Raw genomic sequence first — 18,864 nt, 5'->3', positions numbered from 1 at the left:
CAGTACTAGCATCCTTTGCCTTCTCTATCATTCCAGAGCTTCTCAGCAGACAATCTCAGCCCCCTAGTTTAAGTCTACGTCCTCAGGGGCGCCCTTTACTTGGTTGAGATCTAACCACCTTATGATAGCACCCCAATATTGACGATCATAGATCCAGGCGGGCCCCCCTACCCAGAGACATTATAGCTCATCGGTCTATCAAGATAATAAAATTCATTAATGAAATTCCTGAGGAGAAAGCTTTGTCTGGGCTCAAATTCCAATACCATTGATCGAGGATAGGGTTTTGAAGGAGGAGATGCAAGAGGGGTCACCATTGTTTACTTTTCATGCCTACTTGCCGGCGGAAGCGAGTTACGGCTTTGCTTCTTTCGTGATTCACTTGGAATTCACTTTCTTTCTTTGCATTCAATTCTAACTTTGGGATTCCAGAACATTCAAGAAAGAAGGTCAAAGGACTCAGGCTTTAATGCCAAAGTACTGGGCAGAGCGTACTTACCTACTTAGACAAGAGGGATACTTATAGATCTCTATGAGCGTAAGGCAAAGTGGGCAAGACTACTTCCACAACTACATTTTCGCCATTTTTGTTATAGCCCTTGCGGCTGCTGAAGCAGCTATTGGACTATCCATTCTTTCTTCCATCCATCGTAACAGGAAATCAACTCGTATCAATCAATCCAATTTTTGGAATAATTAGACATAGAATCCCCTAAACAAAGGGGCATATATAATAATAAGAAACATTAAGATGAATAGAAATCAAATCTTATTTTCTTATTAGTGTTTAATAATATCCTTTTTTTTAGTAGGTTATTTCAGAGTATTGTTTTTTACTTATTGAATATTGCATTTTTGCAATTCATTGATATTGCAATAATTTATATTGAAAAGATGATAGCTAATTTATTGGCTAATTCGAATTAGTATGTAGAATTCGTATAATTATAACTGTTGAAGCCTTAAATTCAAGTCTCTTGGCTTTCTAAGATCAGAGGAGGAAAAGAATGAAGGTGTGGGCGGGAAGGAGGAGGCAAGGCCCCCTCAATGTGTATTCGACTACTCATTACGGAACCACCGATTGATCCGATTAGACTTCCCGCGGGGTAGCACGGGGAACTTGCTGAATCAACTCCTTGGAATCGGAGGCCTGACTGAGGGTCAATCCTATGGTAACCTCAACCTAGGAATGCCTGTTTCACTTCCTTGACAGAGCCAACTGAGATGCTCTGTCTCGATGTTGACCTAACATGGATTGATTAGAAATTCTGAAGGGTCTCATCCTGATCTCGCAAAGGATCAGCAATAGCTGTGTGTACTCGAGGACTCTTAGGGAAAGAAAAGCACTTTTCTCTCTCAGCAGTTAGACCGGCTATGGGCGGGTTGGTTATATACTGCGCCTTCCTTCTTTCGAACCTTTTGGTATGTATTGCCCCAGAATAGAATAGATCAGATCCACCGGACCAGAAACTCAATTCCGCACTGCTGCTGAGTCGTCGGGCTTATCCACCTCAGGGATTCGTGGAATTTCCGTTTTTGAATTGCGTTGGGGGAAATCTACCAAAGCTAGGCAGATAGATAGACTCCTTTCCCGCTGCTAAGGGAGAGCAAGAAACTAAATCACATGACCAGCGCCCTTTTTTTTGCGGGGTACTAAGAGTCCTCTCACTACCAACCAGCAGACATCATCATCTGGCTGGGTCTTGCCGGTATCAACAACGAGAAAGAAGAACCAAATGGAAACAGCAACTAACTATGGCTCTTGGCCCAGACAACGTCCTAGGCGTAGGGGAGATCAAAACAAGAAGTCACGCCTAGACGACGACGCCCGTCCTGGGCTGCAGTAAGTAGATCGAGAGGTCGTTCCGCCCCTTGTCCCCGAAGATGGGTAATATGTTCTCATACAATGTTGCTCCAACTTTTTTCTAGAGGGCCTAGCTGGCGAGCGATCCCAGTCCGCGGCAGAGAACAAGACAGCAAGCGAGCGTACCTTTGTTCGCTTCTTTTCCACCAAGCACAGAAGTTTAAGGAGAACTGTAGGTCGGTGGCTACCTAAGGAAACTCCGATTCGATCCGCCCCCCGGCTGGGAGGCATCTACCTCATCCCGATCACAAGGAGAGGTTCACCATGATGGGGGGGTCAGGTACTTGAATTCTTTTCGTTCCGGAAAGAATTCAATGCATAGGGGACCATCCTTTTTTTTGCGGCATGCTCTCTGATTTACGGATTCGCAGGGGGCCGAGGGCCAACCTTAGTTGACTGACAATGACAAAGGCTTGCGAAACAAAGTAGCGCCTTTGAAATGGAATCTTAATTAAGTAGTCGTCTATCAGTGGTGCGAAGCAGCTTTGCCCCGGGGAGCGAAAGGTTATACCTTTGTAAGCGAACAGCGGTTCTTCTATGTAGGGTATTCCTCCTTTACTCTCTTAATTAACGTCGAGCTAAGTGACTTTGTGTAGCGTAGTAGAATGAAGGCTACGTACGCACCGACACTCTCTTATCCCTAAGCCTCTTCTCTAACTCGCTCGCCTACAAAAAATAGTAGGCGAGGCACTCAGCCGCTGACTTTGACTGTACTGTAGTGTAGTGTAGTATACTTTCGTCGCCTTTTCTTTTAGAACCCTTTCTCATGTTCTTTCATTCATCAAGTAGGCGAACCGTCAGGTCCTTAGTAGCGTTGACAAAGAAGAAGAGCCAAAAAGAAAGCTAGAATTTCCATTCCAATAGTGAGACCAGCTTGACAAGCTACCTTTCGGGTGCGAAGATCATTTTTTATGACTTCCACTTCTCGATCCCGGCCCGGAAAAGTGACCGACCCAATGAAAGAAAGGGTTTATGAGCCCTAGCCCTGTAAGCCCACACCTGTGTAGAGTAGATCGTTCAACACCTGCGGCACAAACCCATTTTTGACCAATTGGTCCGTATATCATAGGCGACCGAACGGCCGCCCCCCGTCTTACTAGACCAACCTGCTATAATTATTCCATAAACACCTAGCGAAGATATGGCAAACAAATAAAGTAGCCCTATGTTCGGATCTGACAATACCATACCATAATCAAAAGGTACAACGGCCCAAGCGACCAGACTTAACATAAATGTAGCCACTGGAGCCATTCTAAAAAGGGAGAAATTAGCACTACTTGGTGAAATAGGTTCTTTTAGAATCAATTTAAAACCATCTGCTAGAGGTTGTAACAATCCGAACGATCCCACTACATCAGGACCCTTTCGACGTTGCACAAAAGCCATTACTTTACGTTCAGCTAGCACTAAAAAGGCTACTCCTAGTAGAAGTGGTAGAATTAAACAAAGTATTTCCGCTGGAACAGCTATGTACGTTTTCGATTTTCTATTCACTCATGATCGGGCCTGACCTGGTCGACCCGATCAAACTATTGAACTTATGATCTGGCCTGGTTGACCCAATCATGATATTGAAGGATGGGACCTTTTCTCGATAAACTCCGGATCCCGAGAAGTTTTGAAGATGGTGCTCCTGTTACGTTACTTCGAATGGAATCCTCACTTGACTAAGCATAAGCGAAAAACGTGGCTGAGAGTAAGCAATCCCCTTTCCTAGTGGTTGAGTCATGATCAGAAATATTGCGAAAGAAAGTGAAATGTCCTATCGTCGTCCCAATTTGGGTAATCCACGATGTCTTCATTTTATGTACCCATCTTTACTCGTTTTCGGTGTATCGATAGTTCGTTGTACTACACTTTGAACTAACCTAGAGTAGAGGCCGTGCTTAGGAAAAAATCGATATCAGTGAAGTAATCCCGGAACTCTAGAAATCGTGAAGAATTTCTTCCATTTTGTTCAATATCGCGAATATAGCGGAAAAGGGCCCCCTCTAGAACATTCCTTTGAATGGAATTGTTCATTGGGTTCGACTTGTTGTTCGAAAAAATCGAAAGCAGTCTCTCGTATGTTATTGTAAGGTGATTCATTCATAATATTTATTATGTGCGGTTTCAAGATGCTAAAAAAGTATATTTTGTAATCGGCTTTTGAGCTCCATTATGTGTACTTCATCAATTTAGGAATTATGGACTTGGCGGTAGTGGTCAATACTAACTGCACCGTCTAAATGCTCCCTGACCAAGTTAGCGTACTCGCCAGGGTTGAGTTGAGGGCCCGTGCGCTAATTGGGCTTCGAGGTTGGCTTGGCTATACGCGAAAAAAGCTCGCTTTCTACTGATCTGCGGCCTGTTCTGTCCTAAACAGTTCCTGAATGTTATTTGTTTCATAGGAAGATTCCAAAAGCACATTGATGCCGAAAGAATCTTCGGAACCGGTGGAGAGGCTATTCTGATTGAAGGCTAGACAAATAACATGACTGAGGTATGTAAATCAAACCAGTGAAATAGCTTTATAATATTAGATAGATATAGAATATCAAAAGCAAAAGCCTGATAATGGGTTTCAAACACGAAAGAAGAAAAGAAAAAAAGAAAATTATAGCTTTCTTTTTTTTTGGTGCGTGCTTTTCGCCTGCCTTCCCGACCACGGATAGGCTACGGGGCTTTGCACTTCGGCCCCTGTGAATACCACATCAAGGTGACAGGATTCGAACCTATGGCCCTCTGTACCCAAAACAGATGCGCTGACCAGACTGCGCTACACCTCGTCTCCCCCCCGGAACATATGGTATGGATCTACCCGATCGAAAAAGACTCGAACCGCAGTCGCCCACCCCGCGGCACAGGGAGGCGAGAACCACCGCTTTTAGGAAATAAGCCTACAATTTTATTTGATTCTCGTCTCGTTTCACTTGCATTTTCTTTCGGAATGACTTGATCGTTCTGAGAGTGGAATCGAACCACTCACTCCGGAAGGATTTAGAGTCCAAAGGGCCCAGCGAAAGAAGTCCCACGCCAGCAGCCTGCCAGAACCATTAATACAGGGTTTGATCCACTGAACACCCACACAATCTCGATTTGACAGATCATCGCCATCTCTTTGGACATGCATGTGTTAAGCAAATGGACTGAACTGAATGAAGAGTGATGTCACATCGCATTTTCGATCTTAGGCGAACGATGGGTTACCGGGTCTACGACCTCGCAAGGCACTACTGTAGACCTCTTTGGGCCAGACGCTTTCTCAATCAAAAATGGAAAGAAGGAGTGAGTCTATCACCTACGTCATTTCTCAAGCAAAAATGGAAGCATTAAGTCATCGTTCCGTCATACAACATCTAAGGTCATCCCTTACGACTTCCCTACATCACCCTTCTAAGCTCCTTTGCCCTATGACAAAAGTCTACTTTGAATGAATGATCATTTTACGGTTCGATTCCGGCTCGTGACATGAAGAAGAAGTCCCAAACAGGGATCAGATGAGTTTGCACAGCGTTACTTTTTGTTCTTCGTTGACGGAAAATCAAACGGTTCCCGGTCTTTTCAGAAGACTATGCTTACTTTCTTTTCTCTTACCGGTCTTTTCAATCAAGGAAATGTATTCCGTTCCTCGAATCGGGACTTTCTTTGTCGAGGATCTCTGGTACTCCATCGAGTTTCCGTTTCTTCTTCTAATGGCTGTGTCCGTCTAAGGTGGCTGGCTATTTGAGCGATTTAAGTATCGCGGTTGTCTTGAGCTCTGGATTGATGGACGGGGCTGGGTTCAATTTCAACTCGGAGATAGCCGGGTCTATAGCTATAGTAAGAGCCGCTTTGTGAACAGCATCGGATAACATAGCAAGGGTAGCCGCAATAGAGCAATTATGCCTTAAGCCCAAAACTCTTCCTTTCGGGGAAGGAAGAAAAGACTTTTCTTATTCCAAGCCAGCTACGGGACAAGTGAAACGGGCAGTTAGTTCAGTGAGGACAGCAGTTCCAGCAAAGACAGTGGAATGGTAAAGCTGTTCATTCTCAACGGGAAAGGATTTCTCTATTGCAACGGGGCTAGTTTCAACAAGGTGAGCAAAGCTAGATACTTAGGCTTGTCCAGTTGTTCCACCAACCCCTGCTCCCGACCCAGGTACATTCTTCTTGGCAGCTCAAGACCTTTCTTGTTCCTTGCTCCCGTGGATCGATACTAGTTACTTACCTTTAATCTTAGCTTAGTGTCTTTTACCTAACCTACTCGCTCGCCGAGCTTTTTTTATCTTGGTTATTGGCTTTTTTACTCAAGTTAGAGCTTTTCTTTCCTGGCTTTTTCACTCGAGTTGTTCGCTTGGCTTTAGCTCATTTTTTTGTCCATTTCTTCTCTTTACAGATCCCCTCGAAGTATCCAGAAGAATGGCAATGCAAAATAATAGCAATAGTCGTCTCGTAGGTGCTGGTGAAAGAATAGCTTATGGGGCTGGAGTCAAAGGAGCTTTCATAGACATAGAAATCATAATAGAAAGAGCAGGCCTGCGAGCAGCGAGTGCCCTTTGTAAGTTGCGAGCCTGCCTGTCAAACCATAGGCGCCTTACCGCCCCCCCTTTCTTTTTTGAATTAGAAAGAAGGGGATGAAAGACAAAGAAAGAGATCAGGTTATTTATGATCGGAGAAAAGGAAGGGGCGTGGTTGATGTGTCACTGGGAACCCGTAGGAAGGGGAGACGACCGGCCTCATTCACATCTGAAATCGCCAACATGAACACAAACGAAATCGTCGAATTTCGTATAGAAAGAAAAGGAACCACTTCTATTCTCTTCTCTTTTCTTAGGTATATGAAGAATTGCTTTTTGGTCCCTTTCGTCCAGTGGTTAGGACATCGTCTTTTCATGTCGAAGACACGGGTTCGATTCCCGTAAGGGATATTACTTCATCCTGGCCTTCAAATCGTTGGTGCTGATTATCATATAATCTCCTTGCTTTGGAGTGAAGAAAAGAAGTTCGATCAGTTCATTCAATTAGGAAGCGTCAGACTAGGCCTTTCTTTCAACGAATGTCTCATTCTAATCTACCTACCCGGATCCCTTTGCTACTAAGCGAGCCAACTATCTATCGACAGACCCATCAGCTTTGCACTTAACTAACCCATTTATTTCCAACAGTTTGACGCCCCATTCCTCGTTTTCCCACTTGTACTTCTATGCCTTGCCCCATAGAGAGGAGTCTTCTTTCTTCGGAAAAACGGCTGAATTCGATTAAGTATTCCCATAGAGAAAAAAGCCCACTAATAACTGGAGCTGGAGGTAGTAGCCCTTCCTCTTTGGTCTAGTTGACCGCAGCACCCATTGCCGAAAGCAGCTCATACGGGGGTATTTCCTTGGCCAACGCTTCTAGTAGGAGGCATATTCCTTTCTCCCGAGGGTGAGGTTTCTCACTTTTGCCTATGGCTGGCATAACCAAATCTAGAGCGGAGTGAGCCAATCCATTTGTAACCGTTTCAAAGTCTTCTGCGGCATCTTCTGGATCAGAATCTCCTGCTCAACCGAGAATGAATTCATTTTCATTGTATTATGTGGCAGTCCCACTACTTTCAACCATGGAAGCGAATCGATGATCCTGTCCAGAGTATCTTTATGAAGAATATCCTAGCCTAGTCATAGCTTTCTTTGTAAATGATCTCTCCTCTGCATCGCTGGAAAAGTTCTCAACCGGATTATCGGAGAACAACCGCACTCAACCAAGAACTTCCCCTTCCCCCATTTCCCTGTCTTCGCTATTTTGCTTTTCTACTGCTTGCTCCCCGAGCTCCCTATCCGAGTAAGTCCTACCTTCCTGGTTGGCAAGTAGTAAACCCTACTTCCCTTTCAAATCCTTGATTTGATCATCTTCATTCCATGGTGGACGGAGGAAAACTAGTTACAAATGTTCTTTGCTCGTGATACTTTGAATTGAAAGAGGAACGCTTGCAACGATAGCCCTTGTCAAGCAAAGCATCCTAGTGTGAAAAAGCAAGAAAATGCACTGACTGGCCCTGCCTTCAGCCGTACTCTCCTTTCATCTGGGTGGGTACTAGTTTGAAAGCAGGAACTCGGAAAGGAGGCACGGTTTTAGCAAGAAGCAAGGAATTCCAATTCATAGGAAAGCCAGCCCTTCGAAGAAAACGGAAGTGCTAGCAACGAAAGCAGCAGGGCCACGAATCGGATTAACAGATAGGGATCAGGTTGTTGTTGAAGTTCAGTAAAGAGCAGGGCCAAGCCAAGCCGGATTAGCAGAAGAAAAAAAGAAAGAGAAGGGATACCCTTGCATCCCTTCTCTTTCCATTTTCAATATTACAGATTATCTAATCTTTGTTGCTGCTTAGGACTAGGCGAACATCAGATGAGATGAAAGCTAGTACTACCTCATACGATACGGTGAAGAAATTCTAATCTGCTCTAGAAAACCACTTTTCATGTTCCAGATATAGCACGTAGGTTGTGACTCCACATGGGGAGCTGAGGGACATAACATGATAATAGAAGGTCATCCTAGTAGAGCTGTAGCACAGATCCACGGAGCGGGAGGTAAGAGGAAAAGAAAAGAATACCACCATAAAAGAAAATTGTGCCCTCTTGAGCCCTAAACCTAGGAGCAATGGTTTCTCTCCTTCCCAAACTGCAACCGCAACCAGTTCTAATTCAAACAGTGTGGTGGAGTTCAATCAGAAACTCTCCTTCATCCCTCTTCAAATGCATTCCTCACTACGAGATTGAATATGTTTTCCCAGCCTCCCACCAGTAGGCGAATCCCTCCAACCAATGACTACACTACCTTGGTTATCCGCTTTCATGTCTTGGATTGAGCTTTCTAACTCTTATTATAGTTGGGTGGGCGGAAAGAAAGGACAAGATTCCTGCTTCGTTCAAAGTCCTAGTCCTGTCTCCTGATATCTCGCCCGCTATTTCTATCTCCGCTAAACCTAGTCACTTGGCTAGCTATACTTCTATAGGAACTATCTAAGCTATACTTTACTTGACATGACTGCCTATCCTGGAACTAAAAGTCTTAAATACGTCTCTCTTGGCTACCCGTGACTTGCGTTGACCTATCCCTACTACTTGGTTATTAGCTTACCCTTTTATACCTATTAGAAACCCTAGCTAGCTTGTAAACACCTATCTCGTGCTTTACTTCTATACTGACCTAAACGTGAACTGAACAATATGCCTACCTTTTTTATGTTTCTCAACAATAAGCATCCCGTGGTGACAACAAACCATATGCCAACAAACAACTCCTTAAAATGCTTATATGTATACAGCTTGGCCTTGCTATTCACAAATGTCTATCAGCTTCTCCTGCTTCTATACTTGCCTATCTGTGACATGACCTATTCCTACTTGCTTTGTCAACTACTTTACGATACTTAACTTAACTTTACGATACTTTACTTTATCCCCAGACCTATAAACAATGGGTCTCAATTCGGGAGGAAGAACCGGTAAATTGTACATACGAATGTCAATCTTCATTTAATACACTGGTAGGGGTCGATCAGGCAAATCCCAAAGCCCCGAACTGCTCTACTGATCTTCTCTCTCTTCAGACTCACTGAACCAGACTCCTTTTTGCACTGAGAACACAATTAAGAACCCTCCTTCTCACATCACAAGAAGGCAAACCTTGTACGTTGATCGAATCTTCTTTCGCATCCAGAAGAGAGGCTGTGGGCTATCCGAGAGAGTGGTTCAGGTGACTACCGGAGTCATTGATTAAGCAGGTCAGATGGGCTTAGTAGGGCTCGAACCTACAATATCACCGTTATGAGCGGTACGTTTCAACCAATTAAACTATAAGCCCAATCGGATCTCTACATGCCGGGAAGAGCGGACAGAAGAGGAGACCCTTTGCTCTATCTCCTTCTTCCTCTTCCCGGGGCCCCGGAGGGCAAGCCCTATTAAAGAAGCTAAGTGACTTTCGTCACTCAAGTAGTGAGTTTGAGAGTGGCCGTTAGGGCGACCACTTGTACTTCTAGGCCTTGGCGACCTATAGTCTTGTTACGCAACACAGCTTCACTCGATTCAGTAAATCAATAGTTCAAACCAGCCCACTAATAGCTTAGATAGTGGCCCTTCCACTTTGGTTTGGTATAGTTGACCCTACCTATTGACTCAAGGTAAGACCTCTGACTCAAGGTTCATAGGAAGGGGGAACCCAGACGTAGTGGGATGTAGGCTTCAGTTGTTTTGGTACTTTTGCACTACCTACGTCTTATTATTTATTTTGTAACCGGCTTTTCACCGGCAGGTCAGTAGGCCTTTTAGAAGGCGAACAAACGAAAGTTCTCCGCGGGCGCTAGCGCTATCTTGTTCGCTTTTGTCAACTGAAGTCGCGCGTAGCGCCAACTAACTGATAGCTGATAGAGCGCGGAGCCCCGAGTCCTAAGCGAGCAGAGCCATTTCTTTGTCGTCAAAAGAAAAAAAAAGTACTAAAGGCGAAGGGCATTCTGTTGTACAGCTACTTTGGTTTTGGTATAGTTACAAAGGTAACCGGTAGGTGACTGTTGAATCGACAGTAGTTACGAAAGGGGGAAATAGCTCAGTTGGTTAGAGTGCTGGTCTGTCACGCCAGAAGTCGCGGGTTCGAACCCCGTTTTCCCCGCACGATCTTCCTCTTCCTGCCCGACTCATTTTGTCTTCACTGGAAGCTGCTGATCCCAGCGTAGCATTCAAGACAATTGTTCCTTCTTCGGTCTCCCTCCACCCCCTTCGTTTGTTGTGGGTCGCGTCTCACCGCAGGCACTTAATGAAAATGAATGAGTGAAGATCTTCCTTCCCCCCTTGTGTCTTACCAAGGACTGAGTTCCCACTTGTGGCGAAAAAAAAGTATACCATCCCACCCGGCCTCCCCCCGGGGGGTTAAGGTTCCTCTCGGAGACTGCCAGTCTACAAGAAGCTGGCAGAGCTTTAGCCATTGGACCACATCCATCCATCCTCCTACCTAAACAGTGACGCCTTTTCTTGTTCGTTCTTCGAATTACGCTAGTGGAGACTAATTCCTTCCGGCTAATGAAGATACTACCCCAGTCTTCCCATTCATTCCCAGTGGATCCTTTTCATTGAACGAACCAAGTTCACCTATACGAGAGTGAGGAATAGAAATCCTACAATCAACTTCCCACTTTTTATGTCCCGTTTGACGATTCTGCTGCGTCTTTAGAAAAGAAAAAGGAGAAGGACAGGGTCAGAAAAGCGATAACTATCAATTCGAATTCAGAATGAATCAAATCTCCCCAAGTAGGATTCGAACCTACGACCAGTCAGTTAACAGCCGACCGCTCTACCACTGAGCTACTGAGGAAGAACGGACTTAAGGAAGCTTGACTCTCGTTCTTTGGACCAACCAACCGAAAAGAAAAAAAGTTAGTCACTTTTTCTCTTTTCCGGGAGAAAGGGTGACGATAGCAATCCCCTTTGCCTCCCCGGCCGGGGAGCCCCCAGGACAGGACAAGGGGGGCGGCGGGGATTAATAAAGAATGGGTTGGCAAATATCTCACTTAATGGTGGGAGGGGAGTATTTAGTCTTAGTCTGCCTTTAGGTTAGGGTTTTATTTGAAATCTAAATAGAAATGCCTCCTAGAAATGAAATAGCTGAATTCTTTATCCTTAAAAGACTGGAATCCCTCCAACCAATGACTACTCAACCTTTATCACAATCTCAACTGCTTTCCACAGAAAGTATTACCTGAGGTTGAACATTTATCCCTTCAACCTGATTGCCTTAAACATTCATAGCTAACAGTTGACATCGTCTTTCCTTAATAAAAGAAGTAAACTATTTAACGGTTTTAGTTTGTCAGCTTTCACCACTTCTGTTTTGTCTTCCTCGACTATACATTCTCTTACTCCAAAAGGGTCTAACCCAGACAGAGATTACTTTTCGATAACACACCTAGTTCGGGGGTTGATTAACAGGAAAGCCCGCGGCCTACCACTACGAATTTATAGCTATAAAGGGTCACAGTATGAAACTGCTACCCATTTGATGCACAAGGATGCTATGGTTAAAGCTAATATCTACTCAGCTGTTCCCCGACTTAGGCTATATAATCCATCTTAGGTACAGTAACCTAGACTCGAACTCACTATACAGGAAACCAACCGTTCAACGAAATGTGTGCTCAATTTATTAGAATACGCTTGTAAATCCTCTTCTAAATTCTTACTGTAAAAGAATAAGGGAAACAGTCATTGTTGAATCTGCATGGAACCCTATATGAATAATCATTATTGTATTCTACCAAACATCTTATGGGGTTGGTAAAACCAACGCATTGGTAGCTATAAAGCTTGCTACCATGATGGCAGTGCCGACACTCGCTTCATAGCAACATTATTATCCATGTTCTCGGCTTGGTTAACGTTAAAAACCTCCGTAAAGGAAAGGTTGGATCATTCATAAATGTACTAAGATAAGAACAGTATTCACTATGTCTTTATTGATCAAGAAAGTCACCCTCTTGTAACCATTAATAACGGCTTCTGGGTTCTTAAAAGCATTCAAATTTGCCAATGGGTGAGCTATTTCTTGGGGGATAATAAAAGGGTTATCACACTGAACATACCTGTACCAAACTACAACTCCTATCCCCATTAATACAAGGATATTAAACATACCCCAGACAAACTTATTGTTTGATTTGTTAAAAGTGCAAGTTCTAACTTGCGTTATAGCACTAGAAAATACTGTATTGTATCCAACAAAATACCTTTCAATCCTCGGCCCACTTCAGTTTTCGTGATAAAAACTCATTATGGGGATAGTCTGCCCCTTCATATATAGTATCAATAACAGGATCTCTTATTGGATCGTCTCTAAGATCTCCTAACCTCTCCCATGCATTTTTAGCTACTAAACGAATGTTTGTATTTTTTTGAGATAATATCTCACCGTCGTAAATAAGGGTTTGACCGCAGCATGTTAAAACATGAGGCAATTCATGAAACTCTTCTATCAAATCATATACATTCGAGACTCCATATAGGTCTATCTATATAGTATAGTAACTGAAAGCAGTCTCATTGGTGTATTCCATTTGTGGTAATACTTTATATTCATTATGGAAAACTCTATCGCACAGCTTCTTAGCAAGTAAAGATTGCTTATACATGTTGATTTTAGCAAAGCTGTTAAGAATGCTCTCTTCATCAGTTTGCAACATATGTTTGATATTGCTGTAGTTTTGGGTAAGTCCGACCTTGAAGAATAATCCGACCATGAGGAGTATGGAGTGTTTGCCATGTTTTGTATCTTTTCAGTTGTTCTATTTATGGATTTATTGGGATTTTCCATGAGTTTAGTTGTATCTACCCGATTGTGGTATCCCCACCTCTATCCTTGTAATTGGTCAGAGAGATACAACTCTATTAAAAGAAAATAACCCGAGATTTTGACCCTAAAGAAAAAGAAGTGTCTCTATTTAGAGATTTATCTACTTAGATTTAGATTTAGATTAAAAAATAATACTCCTTCTATATTATTCTAGAATATGTATCCCAATCCATCTCGAGTAATTTGTATCAATACCTATTCGGTAGATCCTTTTTTCTGTGCCAGGAACCAGATTTGAACTGGTGACACGAGGATTTTCAGTCCTCTGCTCTACCAACTGAGCTATCCTGACCATTTCTTGTGCATCATCCTAGTAGAGTACGTACTTGTATCTATGTGGGACTAAAAAAGAAAAAGTATTCTAAAATTGGACTTAGTAAATGTCAGGATAATGATAATGACTTACTTAATAATAGGGATTACTTGCCTATACTATACTATAATATGTTCATTTGTATGAATGGGATAAGATCCAAAGAAGTAAGTTCGGATCCGTTTGTGAAAGAGTAGAATAAGAAAGATAGTGAATCTTGTTTGAACCATTAATGAAAAATAGAGGTTGGTACAATAGTATAGTATAGTTAGGAAGTAAAATGGGCTTTTTATTGGGGATAGAGGGACTTGACTTGAACCCTCACGATTTTGAATAGAAAGTCGACGGATTTTCCTCTTACTATAAATTTCATTGTTGTCGGTATTGACATGTAGAATGGGATTCTCTCTTTATTCTCGTCAGACTTGAACCTAACGAAGAAAGAATGAGGAAGAAAAAGATATCGTGATGTACGTCTAAAAACGGAAACTTAAGAACGCTTTTACCAAACCAAGAAAGCGTATCACTTTTCAATTGATTGGATCATCATAAGATCGACTGTGTTTCACCTCCCAACCCACACCGGGTTATGTTCCTCAATTCCAACAAGGGTATAATCAGCCGCCCCGGCACATCGACCGGCTCAACCCATGACGAGCCACCTTCACCAAAGCAGCTACAACCTCCCTATTAAAGTGACCCCCGGACCTATACCATACCCTTTTAGAATCTCCGCAAATTGCCAATTACCATTCCCAGGCTAGACCGATTAAAGAAACTAAATTCATACCCATCCTCTGGTCTAAAGAAGAGTTTTTTTTACTTTACTTAACTTTACATTAGAGACCTAATTCAAGGCGCCGCATCTCAGCCCTTCTCAATAGAATCCATGTGCCATTGCCTGAATGTCAATCAGCCCCTCCTGTCCGAAAAGAAGCATATCCGAATAAAGCAAGGTAACCCACAAAGCATTTTTAGCTATTAAGGACTGACTTCAAAAGGCTCAAAAAAACTGGAATCAGTTGGAGGAAACTAAGGGCCAGGTTCACATTATCAGTGAGCGCGGATAAGAACGTTTCCTGGAATTCCACATCCCATATTGACTCTACCATCCCGGCACGTTGGCCACTAAGTCCAATCTGACCTATCTCAAATAAGATCTTTTAGGATAAATTTTATAGGCATCCCTCGCACTTTGTTTCGCTAGCAGCAGCCCGGACTCGTATGCCAGTGCTCGCTATCCAGCCAGTCTAAAGAGTTCGCCTAGAAAGAACTTCTCACTTCCAGGCTTAGCGGCTGACCTATGAACCACTTCTACTGGTGGCTGCTACTGCTATCAATCGTATAATAGACTGACTCCTTTTTCGCAAAGCGGAAAGAAACATCCCAAGTCAACATTGCCAAAAGTGGACCACTTCTGCTTGATACTTGCTTGCCAATCCTTTACTCTTTTTGTTCCGCCCTGGCATCTTTACCCGCCTACCAGAAATGTGTATCACAAGGTATGATGGGATTAGAACAGTTCCATGTCCATGCATTAAATTAAATGCCGCTCCAATCGATGAAGGGCACAAGATCTCGTCCTTGACATAGGAAAGCTCAATCTCTTAAAGACATAGCATTGAAAGAGTGAGTAAGAAGCATGAAATCCAGGCTTATCCTTTCTATGACTATGAACCAAGACTTATTTATAAAATAAATAGGTTTCTAAAATCAATAGGTGAGCTCCCTAGAGGAGTATTTTCTGTCCCTCGACCTTTGTCTTCAGACTACTTTTTCTATTTCATACAGACGACGAAAAAGAACTCGATTTTCCAGGGAAGGACAGCTGGAGGATAGGATCCTTTTTTCCGACATTTAGACGATAAAGTAACTGCTTTTCTCACTATTCTCAGAATGAGGGATTGGGATTGACCGGGACCTATTCTCTGGGAACTTCCGCCTCCTTAGCCAATCCACCTTATTCTTGATAGTTCGGTATGAATGGTATTCTTTTTAGTCTTAATCCTAATACTTCTATCATGGTATTAAATACCCTAGTACTGTTAGGAGAATGCCCAATAGCCCTTGAGCATGGAAGGAATGATACGAAAATAGCGAATTTGCTTATTAGGAGTAGAAGCACTTTTCGATAGTAAGATAGATATAGATCTAAAGGGCCTAGCAGTTCTTACAATACCAGTAGTAATAGATAGGATACCTTATGGAGATACCTTGAAAAAAAAAGACTAGTTAGAGTTTCTCAAAAAAGCTTAGGAAAGCAGGTTTAGGAAAGGAAGTTTCACCAGTGTCTAAGTAAGAAAAGTCAAGTTAGTCATCTAAGGAAAGCCTTGGGCGAAAGAAAAACCCTTTTCTCTGCGCATATTCCCTTTCTAGAGTATTATACTGTCAATAACTATCCTTTAGTTTCCTAAATCCCTTTTGCCTAAAGTATAATATCTGAAGTAGTAGATGCTACTGAAAGAGGTATGTCATAATCATAAGTAGTTACTTCTTCCATTTTGACTGTAATAGAGTTCAAGTAGTTGATAGCGCCAGTCTAAGTAGTTATCTCTGTTCTCTTTTGGAGATGTAGTAAACTATGCGTAAGCTGTATTTGACTATGGATAAGGAATAGTTCTTGCCTATCTATCCGGAGTATTTGCCTATTCCTAAGTAGTTATTCACTATCCATAACCTTTATCAGTATCTGACCTCTTGGGCAAGCCAAAATCAGTAATTCTTAAAAGCTAGTATCTTTACCTCTTTCTTTCCTCCGTCTAAGGCCAGTCATTTTCCTTCTCTGCGGTTGCTTATGGTGAGTGCTAATTCCTTCCAATTGCAGTCCTTCGAGGTTATATCCTATCCTGGTATATGAAAGAGAAGATCAATTCCTTAGGAGACAGGTATCGATGCTTGCCAGCAGGAGAAAGATCACTAGGTTCAGTCTCTGATCTGATCAATAGGGTTCCCTAGGTACATTCCGTTTTCTGGAAATCCTGCAGGGATAGTAGCTCCCTTTTCGAGGGCAAAAAAACTCGTTAGGCTATCCGAGATTTTCTCTTTTTTCCAGCTTTTTGGAGTTCAAATAAGGAGTGCCCGGCCATCTAAAGTGCCAGTAGTCTAAGTTCCCCTCCAGGCTGCAGGGTAAAGGGCAGACACAGGTTCAGAGCGAGGGGAAAGGATCAAGGGTGCGTAGTATGCTTCTTACCCGCCTTATCTGCTAGGTCTAGGATTGGTTTTGTTAACTAGAGATCTTTTCCTGGACGTTTACACCTATTCCATTTTTAAGCTAAGCTCATTTTCGAGTACTAAGCATAGCATATATATTACTTGCTACTTGCCAATATGTAGATAAGTGAGTGTAAAAAGTCAATGTCCGACCGTGGCTATTGAATCGTCGAGGTTGTGTTAGTGAGCTGCTCTTTGAGTCTACCTTTTACCCAAGGATGTAGTTGTCTATGCATAAAGATTGGAATTTCCCATCTTTTTCAGCTCTGCTCCCAAAAGAGAAAGGAGACTGAACACATTTCTATACCCGGACGATCAATTCAATTTAAGTATACGCATACCTTTTCCCACGATTCAGGAATAGCCATAGAGGACTACGTTTTATAGACGTACGAATCCTACGATACGCGCAAAAGCTATGAAACCATTAGGAAGGGCACAGCAGCCCCAGGCCGGCTCCTTCTTTTACCTTGAAAAACAGATAGGAACGGCAAATCCTTGTTGAAGAAGAGAGGTGAGCAAGAGTGAAGAGTAGAGCGCGCATGGGAAGTGCGGTCGCTATGAACGAAGTGGGATTAGATATGGATCTTCGAAATAAGAGTCTTTCTACTTTCTATAAGCTATAAGTGAATTATTGATCAAGAGATATGTGAAACTATGCTCTTAGAACACCTTCTTCCATGCTATTGAAGCAGGCGAACAGGCGAGTGAGTGAAGAGAGAAGCCATGCCTCTTTCGAGGTGAGGCAAGCGATGAACGAGTAGATGCTGCCCTTAGACCTATTCTCTCTTTCGGTAGCAGACACCGTGATGGGCTAGGCTAGGAAACCTTATTCGATACGATAGGACAGGTAAACAAAGCAAGGCCTGGGTCGAGAGCCAATTTCATATTCTCCGGTTCCATTCCTGATCTTCCTGTCATCGTATCTTGTGTAAGAATCGCTTTCAGGCTTCTTATCGCTTTCTCATCAGTGGCAGTTTTGTCTCCCGTCCCTACCGAACTATACTATTAGTAACTGATCAACTTACTGTTGGAGTTCTTAAGCATATCTTTTTCCATTATTAGTTCTATCTTCCGAGTGGACTAAGGCATCAATCTGAACTATAAGCCCTATCGCTTGGGAATAAATGCTTCCCTAGCTGCTTGCCGGAGAAAAACGAAGCCTTAGAAATTGTAAATGAATCCCTAAAAGCGGAGAAAGGCTTAAACCTATTCATCTATCCTATCCCTCGCTTGACTCTTCTCGGAAAAGGTTCTCGTTCCCATGAATCTTGATCTGCCTCCTGGCATTGATAGCGATTGATCGAATTCCTACTCTGGTTTGAGAAGCTTTTCAGTTTTCCTTATCACTGAAAAGAATTCAAAATACGTATATTTGGTACTAAATAAACCGCCTTCGCTGGCTAATCCCTATGTCTTGGTACTCTACCCTCCCATTCATAAGAGAGTGGTAGTTGTCACCGGAAGCAGGTGTGAGTTGAGTAAGTCTTGTCAACAACGCTTCGCACAACTAAATACTAACACACTGTTTACTTCTGTACTTCTCCACCGCCAAAACACAATGACTGATGCAATTCATACAGGCACGAGCGAAAAACGAGCTGAACGAGTGATCAGGTGCTTCGACCTCTCTTTCTACGGTTGGTTTCTGACATCGATCGAGATTCAACATTCAGTAGGTTTGCTTTGACGAGTTAAAGGTGGAAGCTTCGAAGCATCAGTGAAGAGAGTGACCCGGAGCCCATCCTTCCTGTACGCATTTCTGCCTTATTTTGAAAAGCAGCACGGGGACTTCATCTGCCCATGATTGATTCCCGGCTATGATTTATAAAAAATCTTCGCTTCAAAAGCTTTCATTTCATTTTCTTCAAAGGCACATGCACTAGGTTACTTACGGAATCTCAAAGAAAGAGTCGTCCAGGAGCACTTCGTTAGATTTGCATGTGTTAAGCATATAGCTGAAGTAGCCTAAGCGCTTCAACCTGCTCGCTCTTACAAGACGAATCTCTTTCTATACGCAATTGAAACTAGAGTCTACTCCTTTCTGGTCTGAAATCTCAGTGGAGACGGTAAAGATTAGGTGCCTTTTTTCTTGACTATCCATCCCATTCAAAGCTTATCACACTTCTCCTTCCGATTC

The 18,864-nt window shown here is 42.9% G+C and overlaps 1 protein-coding gene and 4 non-coding genes across 6 annotated transcripts in view; 2 read left to right on the top strand and 3 right to left on the bottom strand.

Annotated features, from left to right (window-relative positions):
• Positions 1–4,483: 4,483 nt before the first annotated feature.
• Positions 4,484–18,864, bottom strand: part of LOC118474953 (ribosomal protein S3, mitochondrial) — a 41,010-nt gene continuing 26,629 nt past the window's right edge. For both annotated transcript variants that reach the window (XM_035963797.1, XM_035963796.1), the window contains one exon: positions 4,484–18,864. This exon is cut by the window's right edge. The gene's annotated coding sequence lies outside the window, so the exon portion shown is untranslated.
• On the bottom strand, positions 4,561–4,635 carry TRNAP-UGG (transfer RNA proline (anticodon UGG)). The gene has a single exon. It is a non-coding gene; the product is annotated as a tRNA-Pro (tRNA).
• Positions 6,685–6,756, top strand: TRNAE-UUC (transfer RNA glutamic acid (anticodon UUC)). The gene has a single exon. It is a non-coding gene; the product is annotated as a tRNA-Glu (tRNA).
• On the top strand, positions 10,398–10,471 carry TRNAD-GUC (transfer RNA aspartic acid (anticodon GUC)). Its single transcript has one exon. It is a non-coding gene; the product is annotated as a tRNA-Asp (tRNA).
• On the bottom strand, positions 13,421–13,493 carry TRNAF-GAA (transfer RNA phenylalanine (anticodon GAA)). The gene has a single exon. It is a non-coding gene; the product is annotated as a tRNA-Phe (tRNA).

Source organism: Zea mays, unplaced genomic scaffold (genome assembly GCF_902167145.1).
Source record: "Zea mays cultivar B73 unplaced genomic scaffold, Zm-B73-REFERENCE-NAM-5.0 scaffold_36, whole genome shotgun sequence".
Lineage (NCBI taxonomy): Eukaryota > Viridiplantae > Streptophyta > Magnoliopsida > Poales > Poaceae > Zea > Zea mays.
The sequence above is the reverse complement of the archived record's forward strand: the minus strand, read 5'-3'. Positions and strand labels throughout refer to the sequence as shown.